At 36.1% G+C, this 10,156-nt stretch overlaps 1 pseudogene; it reads right to left on the bottom strand.

Annotated features, from left to right (window-relative positions):
- Positions 1 to 2,432: 2,432 nt before the first annotated feature.
- LOC114631090 lies at positions 2,433 to 8,305 on the bottom strand (annotated as a pseudogene).
- Between the last annotated feature and the right edge of the window lie 1,851 nt (positions 8,306 to 10,156).

The raw sequence follows: 10,156 nt of genomic DNA, 5'->3' as shown, positions 1-10,156 counted from the left end.
AGATATAGATATAGATATAGATATAGATATAGATATAGATATAGATAGATAGAGATTATAGATTTCATATATACATACACACATATATTATATATTCACACATAATTAATATACATACATGCATGCAATACCAATTAAGTTTAAATAGGCCATAAAGTTGAGGGAAAGGGATAAATGGAATGGTTTGGATAGAGGAAAGGAAAGGAGAATTGTTATATTATAACCTCAAAAAATTAAATGCCTTCTAAAAATAAGGGACATACAATTTGAATTTGAGAAGGGATAGATATGAAGTAGAAGTTTGAAGGAGGATATTCATCTTTTAACTATGTCTTTCAATGAACTTTGAGGCTTTTAGTAAGAGACACAGAATAATATATTACCCGTGCAGCTGAAATTAAAATTTGATCTTGGTAATATTATTTTTACTATCACATATGGCATTGTTTTACTATAAACCACTGAACATATCCCAGCTTCATTAAGTAAGTAGTTACTTTGCTGGAGAATTCTTGCCATCTTGTGGTGATGTGTAGCAATGTCTGTGGTCAGCATCTTAATCCATGTGATAGACAAGAAGCTGTATCTTCCAATACATGAGTTATGTTGCTCTACAAATTTCCAGAGAATTAACCGTGCCAGTATCTCTGTAACCAAGCATCTGCCATTTTGAACCACTTATTATGTTGTAAAATCTGCACGTGTTTCATACTGAAATTTGCCCTGTGTAACCCCAGAACCTTAAGGTTCAAAAAGCTGAGTCCCTTGCTTTTGTTCCCTGCCCTAACATAACCTCATTCTTAGCAAAAAAGTACTTTATGAATATTTGTTGAGTTGTTGCTAATTAGTTAACATTCAGAAAATCAAAAAAGCAAACAAATTAAACTCTGTGATCAGTGCTAACAATTTTATTGGTGTCCAACTTAAAAATGTATTCAGATATATGCGTCCTAAAAAATATTGTAGAAGGAATATGGATATTGTTAAACACTTTTGCTGTTAAGGAAGCCAGAGATCTGAGCTATAATGATTTATCAGTTCATTTTGAATATTTGTTTCCTTATATTGTCAATATATGTACTATGAACATGTATTTTTATTTTACTCTTTAATGTTTTAAAATGGAATAGAATCACATCATTTCCCTCCTCCTTTTATATCCTCTGGTTCCTCCCACCTATCCTCCATCATATCCCTCCATGTTGCCCCTCCCCCCAAGTTCATAGCCTGTTTAATTATTATTATACTTGTACATACTGTGTGTGTGTACATGCATACGCATGCATGCTTGTGCACACATGTGTGTGCCTGCATGTAAATCACATATAAATTGCAACTTATGAGTCTGTTTTTGTTTTTTTGTGTGAATATTCTGCATTACAACAATCAATAACTGGCTTGGTCCTTGGGAAAGTTTAATTCTCCTTCACCTAGCAGTCACTAAATATTCATAGTATTTGTCTAGGAGTGGGACAAGATAAGCTTTTCCCCCTTCCATATCAACATAACTATTGATATTGCCATATTTCCATTATTGTTTATGAAAACACCTCTAGGAGTGACTGTTTCATGGCAGACTTCCTGGTATTCTGGCTTTTACAAACTTTCTGCATTCTCCTTAAAATGTTCCCTGAGCAAGAGCTATGATGGAGGTATTTCCATTGTATCTAGTCATGGTTTTCTGTGATCATCATCATTTCCTGTAAAATGAAGCTTCTTTGAAAAGACAGATAGCTATAGTTATCCATGGATAAAAGGATAAAATTCTTTTTTTTTTAGTTTGATTTTACTTCCAATTAGTACAATATTTATTAAACATATCTTCAGTTTTGTTACATAGTATGCAACAAATTATAATATTCTGCAGCCACAAATTATATGCAGAATATGAAGAAACTGTTAATCAGATAGTGTAATATTTTCATTTATAACCATACTAGGAAGAACTAGCAAATCAGATCTTACATATAACGTCTCACTAAACTTTATGCATGGAAACTGACAGACACTGGTTGTGCTGTTTGACACAAAATAAGTGAACTTCATCATCAGAAAACTAAACCCAACATCTAACATGCCAACATAAACATCAAAACAAAATATTTTCTAACCAACCACATGAAGCAATCTGGTATCAGGAAAACAACAAGGACTACACACATTGTTTTATAAACCAGCACACAAAGGTGTAAAACATTCTGTGTGGATTTCAAGATACAAACTATACTAAGGTGTTAACATTCTGAAAATGAAGTTAGCTGTCTCGAGTCAAAGGAATAAAAAAAAAGTCAGTATTGACCATTTACAATCTCTGAGTTTGTGGTAAGAATCTGTTGTAATGCAGCTACATACAGTACGACTTAGGCAATTTGCTTTTTCACTTGGGTTCAGATTGCGAATTCATTGCTGTCAGAAAAGGACAGAGGCAGATTTTAGCTGCAGCCTCCACCTGATTGCTTGACTGGAGTGCTCTGGATTTTAACATTCGACTTCCTCTGCACCACCAACTGTTGTTCCAAGACTCATTCGTTTTTTAAATCTTAGCTGCCAACATCATGAAAGACTATTCAACATTTGTTGCGTTCTTAGCACTGGTTTCCAAAAATGAAATTCCAAGGGAACCTGCAAATTCCTTTGCTGTTGTGTAGTCTACAACTTTCTCTGTGGTCAGGTCACATTTGTTCCCTACCAACAACTTGTTGACATTTTCACTGGCATAGCGGTCTATCTCCTGTAGCCACTGTTTAACATTTATAGAAGGACTCCTGGTCTGTCACATCATGCACAACTATGTTGCCATGGGCTCCTCTGTAATAACTGGAGGTGACTGTTAGAAATCTTTCCTGGCCTACTGTGTCCCATATCTGAAGCTTATTTGTTTTTCTGTCTAACTGTATAGTTTGTATCTTGAAATCCACACTAATTGTGCTGAAGTACTTTTCCGTATACATAGCAGCTGCAAACCTAAGGAGAAGGCAAGATTTTCCAACCCCCAAATCACTAAACAGAAGTAACTTGAAAAACTAATCACTGGAATCCCAGAGCTGCTATGAGCAGTTGGTAGGCAGCAAGAAACTCTGAGTTGTGGCCGATATCCTGTCATAATCAACAGCAACAACAAACAGAGTCTGTATCAAGGTAGAATATACGGATCAAGACCCAAGGTGGTTCTCCAAACTCTGCATGTGTGGCTCAACACATACATGCATTGCATCTCGTCATCCTCAAGGCAACTCTTATAAAGGACAATGTTTTGGTTTTTTATATGTACCATACTTTATTTATTTACTTATTTTTATTTGTATTTATTTTATCTGTTGATGGAAAGATAGACTTGTTGCATTTCTTAGCTGCCGTGAATACAGCACTAAGCATCTTTATGGTATATGTTGACTTATCCTTCAGGCATACTACCAAGAGCGGTCTAGCTGGGCCATGTGGTAGTTCTATTTTTAGGTTTTTTGTAATCAAATCGTAATTTTTACTTATTCACACAGGGGTTATAAACACAAAAAGGCAGGACATGGGGAAGGGGATGACACCACAGCGTGGGTGTTCAAGGGGAGTACAGATATCTTTCAGAACAGGGCATAGGCTGGGTGAAGGTTCAGGGGACAGGTTACTATGACTCTGCCTATGATTCACTTATCTAAGTTGGTATTATTCCCTGAAACTACCTACACACAAGGTCTTTACTCAGGCTGGTAAATTTCCAAAAAAACTGCCTGTTTACAATAGCTTATAGCCATCTGTTTCAGTGTTTTTCCACAGAGACCCAAAACTTTGTGTTAGCATGCATGTATGACAGGCCTATTGCTGATTTTAGGCCTATGGCTGATTTTAGGCCTTCAGTGTATAAGCAGGGCTGCCCCTGACATCTCCTCCCTTCTCTAAGTATAGAAGGGCTGTGGCGATTTTAATCTTGCTAATGCAGGGATAGAAGCCTGACCTCCAGTAACTGAAGGGGACTTTGTAATGGCTCCGGTCCCCCTGTCGTTGTCCAGTGAGGCATGAGGGCCTTACCCATCCCGATGTCTTTTTCCTGGAGAGGGTATACTTTTGACATCAACCCCTATGCAGTCAGGCTTGTCCCTCAGGGAACCCAGAGAGATATTTTTACCTTTTAAAGTGGATATTTACCAGTAAGTTTTTAGATGACTGCATTTAAAAATTATCCCTATTGGAGACAAATAAGATATGCTCCCAGTAGTTCCTTTCCCAAAAATGGAGATAATTAAGTTAAGAGGACGATCAATAACATAAATAAGTACTTTCAAGAATCAAGGAAAGTAATAAATGTGTAAATATAGAGCAGAGATGACAGTTTGGATAAAAAAGATGTTTTGTAGATAGGAAAGTTTTATTAACATCAAGATTGTTTGCAATAATTTGAACAGAATTGGCAATGGAAATGATTGTAGATAATTTAGAGAACAGTTTAAAAGAATGAGTATATAATATTTGTTAATTTTGATAATGACAGTGTGCAAATAGGGATTTTCTATGTACTTAAATACATTTGAAATAAATTTTTCTGGCCTATTGCTGATTTTAGGCCTATGCCTGATTTTAGGCCTTCAGTGTATAAGCAGGGCTGCCCCTGACATCTCCTCCCTTCTCTAAGTATAGAAAGGGCTGTGGCGATTCTAATCTTGCAAAGGTGGGGATAGAGGCCTGGCCTCCAGTAATTGATGGGGACCTTGTAATGGCTCCGGTTCCCCGTCATTGAAGGACAATGTTTAGTTGGGGCTGGCTTACAGATTCAAATGTTCAGTCCATTAGGCAGGAAGCATGGCACTGTCCACACAGGCATCTTGCTGGAGAAGCTGGAGAGTTCTACATCTTGTTCTGCATGTCAAGGGTAGGGGCAAAGGACTGACTCTACTTCTTTTCAGGTGTTGCCTTCTTGTGAGAGGATTAGAGAGAGGTCAGGAGGGGGGTGTGATTCATTGTCATGCCAATTAGAGTGAGTTTGTTTGCAGATTCATCAAGTGGTTGATTTCTCACAGAGCTTCAGTTGACAGCAGCCTCTGCAGCTTGAAGGATGCTACTTTGATTTTTTGAATCAATTTAGACAATCCATCCTCAACCTGTGGGTCAAATGACCCTTTAACAGGGGTTGCAGTTTCAGCATTTCAGTCCATTATCATCAAAGCATGAAACATGGCAGCATACAGGCAGGCATAGCACTGGAGGAGTTGAGAGTTCTACATCTTTTTCCAAAGGCAAACAGAAGACTGTCCAAGGATAAGATTCTTAACATAGTAAGTAATGGCAATAGTACATTCTATTCTAAGATTCATGACCCTACTAGCCCAGGGAAGCTGGTTAGATTTCTAATACTATACAACACTTTCTTCCTGTTGAGTGGACCTTAAGGCCAATTGGACAGCTATTGGTTTTCAACAACATGTGAATGCCACTGTATGCACCTTTATGCATAACTTGCCATGCTGGTAATTGTTAGCCATAGGTATTGTTCACAGGAGTTGGAGTACCTTAGGACTCCCTACTTTCCTGTGGTAGATTTCATGGTAATTTTTTGGTACCATGAAAGATAGAACACACAAAAGACACTTTCAGGTTAGATCCAGTTCTATATACAAGTTGTGTGTAATAAGTATCCTGAGTCTTCAGCACTAAGGACTTGCCCTTGGCCCTTAAAATGCAAAAAAAGGGATACATGGATGATGTTGTTTTGATAGTCACTTGGGTTTCCTTACCAAGCCTTCAAAAGGAAGTTTCTCATGACTGGTACTGTTGGTACTATTTCTTGTTTTTCTTTTTGTGTTTTTTTTCTTTTAAGTCTATGTAAGAAGTACTGCCAACTCAAGAAGTATACGTTCCTTTAGGATTTGTGTGTGTGTGTGTGTGTGTGTGTGTGTCTGTGTGTGTGTGTGTTGCTTAGGGTTTCTATTGCTGTGACAAAGCACCATGACCAAAAAACAAGTTAGAGAAGAAAGGGTTTATTTGGCTTATATGTTTTAGTCCATCATTGAAGGAAGTCAGGACAAGAATTTATAGGAAGAAGCTGGAGACAGGAACTGATACAGAGGCCATGGAGAGGTCCTACTTACTGGCTTGCTCTCAATGGCTTGCTCAACCTGCTTTCTTATAGAACTCAGGACCATCAGCCCAGGTATGGCACAACCAAAAATGGGCTGGAGCCCCCCCGCATCAATCATTAAATAAGAAGCTGTCCTACTGGCTTGCCTGTAACCTAATGGTACAGATGCTTTTTCTTGAGGTTCTTTCCTCTCAGATGACTTTAGCTTGTGTCAAGTTGACATTAACCTACTCAACACAGTGAGTGAATATGATTTTCTGAGGCTAATTAAACAACTTTGGTGTAACTTGCCCTCCTGTATTGACCTTTCTCCCTCAACCCCAGTTATATCCTCCTCCCTGTTATCCTATTCCCCACTTAATATAATTTGTATCCTGCTATTTCCCTTCTAAGGAACCCTGAATCTATGGTTTCTTTATACTTCATGCTTTCTTCATTTCTGTGTACTCCATACTGTATATTCACATAACACAGGACCTCTAAGACAACTCAGAAGCCCTTGTTCACAAGCCTGGGGACTTCATTTTAGATCCTAGAGACCCTCAAATGGCAGGAGAGAACCCACTTCCTAGAGTAGTCATCTTAGTCATCTAACCACCTAATGTGTTCAGTGATATTAGATTCTCTCTCTCACGCACACACACATACACATGCACATGCACACGCACACACACACACATGCACATAGACATATACACACATATACACCCCAATATTAAATAAATATAAAACCTTTCTGTGAAATAAAATAAAATGCAGTGATATATTATTAAATTTCTATAAAAATCACAAAAATTCATTTTAAAAATTTTGAATGAGAGATTTGATTTGCTTCCATAAGACATTTATCTTAGATTTATAGGACAGAAGTGACAATGAAAACATTTCAGACAAGGATTACATTTCAGAATTCTCCCCATTACTAGAAGAATGTAAGCTGTAAATTTATTCATTAACATATAATTTCATTTTCCATCTAAACTTCATTTTAAAAAACTTGCTTATTTAAAATTGGATATGAGGTCACTATGCTCATAGTTAAAATATCATTTTAAAGCTTTAATCTACACTTTGAATATTAAGAAAATAATGATAATTCCTAAAACCATGGACATTCACTGAATTACCTAAGCAGAAAAATAAACATGGCTCATATGGGCTCACAGAGACTGAAGCAGCAAGCATGCAGTCTGTATAAGTTTCTAGCAGGTCCTCTGCAAATATGTCTTCCCCACCACACCACACCTCACAAAATTTCTGCCTGTGAGTCTCTGTACCCACTCCCCATCTGTAGCCCAAGGAAGCACCTATGATGACATGCAAAAAAAAAAATCAGTGAAATGGCTCTTCATGGTATTCTACTATACTTTTATATTGAACATTTTTTCATATATTTGTTGGTCATTGTAGGTCTGGTTTTGAGAAATACATATGAAGGCATTTTTCCAACTTGCTTGATTTTTATTGTTCTTTTGGTTGGTTTGGTTTTTATTGGGTCAAATTCCTTATCCAAGGATACTGACTTTCACAAGTTCTATTCCACACAGTACTGTAAGTCATAGCCTAAACAATTAAGTTAACAAATGAAACAAAATGTATGAAAATTGTAAAGCAGAAAGCCAAGTTCCTTCTATTTGCAGAGAACATGATTTGAAATAGAAAACATCCCAAATTATCCACCAAACCATGTTAGAAATAATCAAAAAAAACTCTGAGTGGAATACAAAAATAAATATACAAAAATCAATAATATCTATGTACACTGAATCCTCACTTAACTGTAGCTATTGAAAATACCTATAAGAAGATTTAATCAATAAGGTATGATGGTTACAATAAAATATGAAATATTAGTGAAAGAGATCTAGATTAAAAGCAAATTTAAAGATATGCTCTGCTGATGTTGCAAATGATTAATGTTGTTCCAATATTCATTCTATCCAAAGCAGTCATTGGATACAAGGTCATGCCTGGGAAAGTACCACATCATCCCTCATTAAAACAGAATTAGCTACAATTTATATGAAATCACAAAATACATCAAAATCAGACTAGGCTTGATGCAATTGAAATTAGCAGGCAATAGTAATCAAAAGAATAATGCTAGTGCTACTATTCAACAAATGTGCCATGACCTTACATTGTAGAAATGAGTTGTTTTTAATGAATAGTGTAGAAAAAAAACTGTATTTGCATGGATACATAAAATTAGACCATGTCCTTCACCTTATTCAACATTTTTACTCTTGGTAGATTAAAAATATAACTAACAATCAAACTATAGAACTACACGATTTAGAAAAATGCTCATTGGCTGACATGGGCAAGGATATGTTTAGGTAATATGGATAACGAACCCCAAAGTAGAACAATGGGATATGCCAAACTAAAAAAGATAAGCTACAGAATGGAAAAAAATACTTGCAAATTGTATAACTGACGAAAGTTCCATAGCTTCCTACTTCTACCTTAGGCATTAACAGTGTATAAATACTCACACTCTTCATTTCTGGACCAATTATAGATTAATTTGCATGTTTTAATAAACATGTAAACTTCATAAACAAGGACGTTTCATACATAAGTAAAAAATTGTTTGTGCACATGTTTATGTATATAAACATAGAAATATGTGTTGAAACTTACATCTATTCATTTTATCAAATGTTTCTGAAAGTAAATATCAAGATAAACTTAGATAAGCATGTGGAGAAAAACGGAAAATGAATAGAGGAAGGCAAGAAAATTTCTATTCCCCTGAGAGATCAAAGCTATTTCCTCCACTTATTGGCTTCGTTAAGAAATAATGACTGTCATGTCAAATAATCTAATTTCCTCACTGCTGTATTAGAAGTTTCAAAGTTATCACAATATAATTTTTCATCTTTAAAATGATAATTGCTTTAGAAAAAATGTGCTAATCATAAAATGTTTAACATTCTCTTTCTAGTTTGACATTTCTTTGAGCTTGCTTTCCTTTCACTCTCCTCCCCCTACCTTCATTTCTTCCTCCCTAATGTATTTGCCATCATTTACATCATGCCCTTTCCATCCTGCCTTTTTGGGAATATGTCACATTACTCTAATTATCAGAAAGGTCAGGTCCAAGATCAAGTTTATGGTTGTAACTTGTTCTGTGTAAAAGAACAGATGAATTCCCATTCTTTATTTTTACTTTTCTCGCTTAAAGAAAAGGAATAGCACAGAGCAGAGTAGGGTAATTTTCTATTCAAGTATTTTCATAACTAGATAAAACTTTATCTAGTTATGGAGTCTGGGCTGCAGAACTTAATGCTCCAGAGAAACCATTAACTTAAACTCATCCTACCAGTGTAGAGCTGGGTCTCCGAAGATAAACATTGCTACATATATTTCTAATAAGATGGCTTGAACATCATTAAGGTTGATTGGGTGCTCAGAGGCAAATAATTACCAAAGTTACGAAATGATCTGTCATACTTCTAAACAAGTTTCAGAGGAACCAATTAATTAGGGCAATTTCAAGTTAGAACATTTCCAGGATGTTAATTACTGTTCAGATCTGAAGTCATCCCTAAGGATTTGGCAGATAGCAAAGAGAAAGCATTTCTGATGATAAGCAAATTGATGAAAGGCAGAAGGGCTAGTCTGTAATATCATTGATTCCTTAACTTAAGTCCTAAATCTGGGCCTTAGATTTTTCCTCATCCAACAGACAAATAAAACGGAACACAACACACTCAATCCCATAACAACTAGCAGGTCTAATAATAAAAATTGAAAGCTGAAGTAGAAAACTACAATTCAAATCTTCATTATGTGAAAGAGCAGAAGTATTTTCAGATGACGACACTGAGAACAGCTTTTGATCTGGAGTAACTGATTCAAAGTCTAGAATTCTCATTCTCTTGGTGTAAAAACAACGGGGATCATCAGTGAAAAATTGCACAAGATAATGTATTTAGTGAATGTCTGAGACTGAAAGATTCAATACACATGTAAGATCATCACTGTATAGTTTCCTCTGTCATTCTCAGGCCCAGGCTCTTTCTCAGCTGTAAGCATGAGAACTTATGTTTGGGTCATCAGCACACACTAAAAGCTAGGCCC

The sequence above is a fragment of the Grammomys surdaster genome, unplaced genomic scaffold, assembly GCF_004785775.1.
Source record: "Grammomys surdaster isolate TR1022 unplaced genomic scaffold, NIH_TR_1.0 350, whole genome shotgun sequence".
Lineage (NCBI taxonomy): Eukaryota > Metazoa > Chordata > Mammalia > Rodentia > Muridae > Grammomys > Grammomys surdaster.
Note: the sequence above shows the minus strand (reverse complement) of the source record. Positions and strands in the feature narration are given on the sequence as shown.